Here is a 3,026-nt window from a genome sequence, read left to right as displayed (position 1 = left end):
TTTTGTGCTTCCCTCATTCTCAAGTCTGTCAAAGTCTGTCAAGTTACATTGCTTCTCTCTTTGCTTTCTCCTGCTCAAATGCTGATACAATTCAGGTTTTGTGGCTGTTTGGTAGTTTGTCCTCACTCATTAATGTGGATGCCTGGTAACTAGTCATTGTAAATATTGCCTGTGGGTTTTTCATTTTGTTAAGTAGTTACTCTGTTTTTATGTTGAGATTTGTATTTTAAAATATGCAACTGCCACTGTCATCTTCCCAGAACCCACCGAATAGATTAAAAATATTCTCTTCTTTGGCTGGTCAAGGTGGATCCTGCCTGTAATCCTGGTGCTTTGGGAGGCTGAGGTGGGAGGCCAGGAGTTCAAGACCAGCTTGGGCAAATACCAAGACCCGATCTCTGCCAATAATAATAATAAAAATAGCCAGGAGGGTGGCACACACCTATAATCCCAGCTACTTGGGACTCTGAAGCAGGAAGATTGCTTGAACCCAGGAGTTTGAGGCTGCAGTGAGCTATTATCCCACCACTGCGCTCCAGTCTGGGCAATAGAGTGAGAACCTATCTCAAAAATAAAATAAAATAAAATAAATTTCCTTTGCTGCATAGGACTCCCATTTTCACAAGAATCATAAATGGTAAATTGGTATTAACTTCCTAAGCTTTCATAATTTAATTGTAACCTCAGCGGAGTTTAGGGAATGTATTCTCAATGTTATAAAATTCTGTAAGAACTCTATAGCAGTACATTTTTTTTTCAGTCTACTTCTGGTATGATTAAAGAGAAAATATCTGTGTCCTAAAACCAGTTTTAAAAAATTATGTGTTCCAAGTATTAATGGAAACCAACTTTATACAAAACTTTGGTACAAAGCAGTTTGTAAGCAGAATATTATAAAAGTAACAATTTTTTTTTCCTTTTTTTTTTTTTAAGGGATGGGTTTTCCTGGAAAACCTGCTAGACAAATTCTAAAAGAGCTGCAACACTAAAAAATAACAATTCTTGTTATTACAGAGGAAGAGGTCTATTTACACAGTGTTTTCACATTTAATCCTAAAAACAGTCCTCTTAGGGAGATATTGTTATTATGTGTTTCATTCTTCTTCAGAAAAAAAATTGAACTTAGAGAACTCAAATGACTTAAGATTGTAACAAGAAGGATTCTTACCATCTCTGCCTGCAGTGTTCACTCTTCCACCAAGGGCTCAGCTTTGGTGAGATCCCTGTGTAGCATGTAGAAAGAAGTAGAAACCTACCTAGCCAGCTGTATCAGTCATATACTCTCTGAGGACCCACAGGGTGACAGGTGTTGCAGGCAGATCACTCTCACCGTCTGGCTAAGGGCTTTGTCTAGCGCCTTAAAGCCTGTAAGTGACAGGCGTGGCATCTGAATTGAGGTTTTTTGACCATAAGTCTTGTGGTTTGCTTTTTCTTGCTAGCTAACATCCACTTCAGCAGTGAGCTTTGTAGAACCTGTAGCCTGAGCAGCTCTAGATGGCATCGCTAAATCTGTGTGTTGCTGAACATGAGTAGTTTTGATTCATGGTAGGTGTGAGAGGATCATGTCAGAACATTTCTGGTGATTGTGGCAGCATTTCTCAGATGTTTACTCCTGAGTGCTCTGAGAAGCAGAGAGGAGGATCCTGTCCTATAGGTCCATGGGCTCTTTTATTACATTCTAATATTTTACCTTAAAATTCATGCCAACCTTAAATTCTATTTTGTAATATGTCTGTGCTATTTAGATACTAAAAGAGTATTTTGCACTACTTGCAAGCAGGTAAAATTGTTATACCTGGTAACAATACAGAAGGTTTATCCAGTGGCTCTTAGTACCATCTGGCATATTACCATGTAACCCTAAAGTGATGCTCAGTTTGAAAGAAAGAGAGGAAGTGAAGAGAAGTAGGCTGCAGACCCATCATGGGAGTTTGAAGATTTTGCTAACCATTTGGGCTTTATTCTGTAGAAAAGGAGGAGCCAATGAGGTATTTTAAAAAATAAAGTAAACTAATCAGTTTCCTGTTTTAGATAAATGGCTTTTCAACTTCTTTGATCATCATCATCTATTAATAAGGAAGACACTTTACATGCTAATTCATACACAGATTATGGATAACATAGATATATGTGTATACATGAATATTATATGTAATGAAAATATGTTGAAACTTTTTTACCCTTATATTTTCCATTTTAATCTATTTCATCTAGAAAAGTTAATGCGATTCACTAAATTGATTGCACCTTAAAATGTTTTCTTACTTTGCTGGCAGTATGTAAGAGGGATGGTAGAAGGGAAATAGCAAGAACATTCAAAGTGAAGATAGGCCAGAAAATAGAATATAAAGCAAGACTGTGGCAGTGGGGTGGAGCTAAAATTCACAGGAATTGGTTACCCATCATCCAGGAAGATAATCTTGGGTTTCTGGCTTGAGTGAATGGCCATTTTATTTACTGAGATTAGGAAAGCGGAAAATGTAAGTTTGGAAAGAAAGATAACTGACTCATTTGGAAGTGATTTTGAAGTATATGCAAAACCTCTAAAAGGTAACTGGATAGGAGAGTTAGAGCTCAGGAAGAAGATGTGAGTGAGAGAGAAAGATGAAAGATTCAGGACCTTTGAGTGTATGAGTTCTGATGGAAGCCAAGGGAATAGAGATGAGATTGTCAGTGTGAACATAGAGAGTCAAATGAGAAGGCCAAGGAGAGAACAGAGAGAACCCTGAAGAACACCTTCACTTCAGAGGAGGCAGAAAAAGAAGAGCCTGCAACAGAAACAGAGAAGCAAACCCGAAGAGTACAGTGTCATATGATCCAAAGAAGAGGACATTTCAAGGAGAGAACAGTCAGCAGTGTCCAATGCTAGAGAAAGGTCTAGTAAGACAAGGTTTAGCAGTTAGGAAGCTATCATATCCTCAGAGTTGGCAACAAAAAGAGGTGGTGGTTTAGTCATGCAGTTGTGAGAAGAAGGGTGGTAAACATAAAAGGTATGTCCTGGGAGGTGTGTGGAGAGGAGTATCCTG

General features: G+C 38.2%; 1 pseudogene; it reads right to left on the bottom strand.

The window, feature by feature from the left end:
* Positions 1-935: 935 nt before the first annotated feature.
* Positions 936-988, bottom strand: LOC116561276 (annotated as a pseudogene).
* Between the last annotated feature and the right edge of the window lie 2,038 nt (positions 989-3,026).

This window comes from Sapajus apella, unplaced genomic scaffold, assembly GCF_009761245.1.
Source record: "Sapajus apella isolate SASKATOON/1434 unplaced genomic scaffold, GSC_monkey_1.0 scaffold28, whole genome shotgun sequence".
Classification (NCBI taxonomy): Eukaryota; Metazoa; Chordata; class Mammalia; order Primates; family Cebidae; genus Sapajus; species Sapajus apella.
This window is presented reverse-complemented; position numbering and strand designations above follow the sequence as displayed.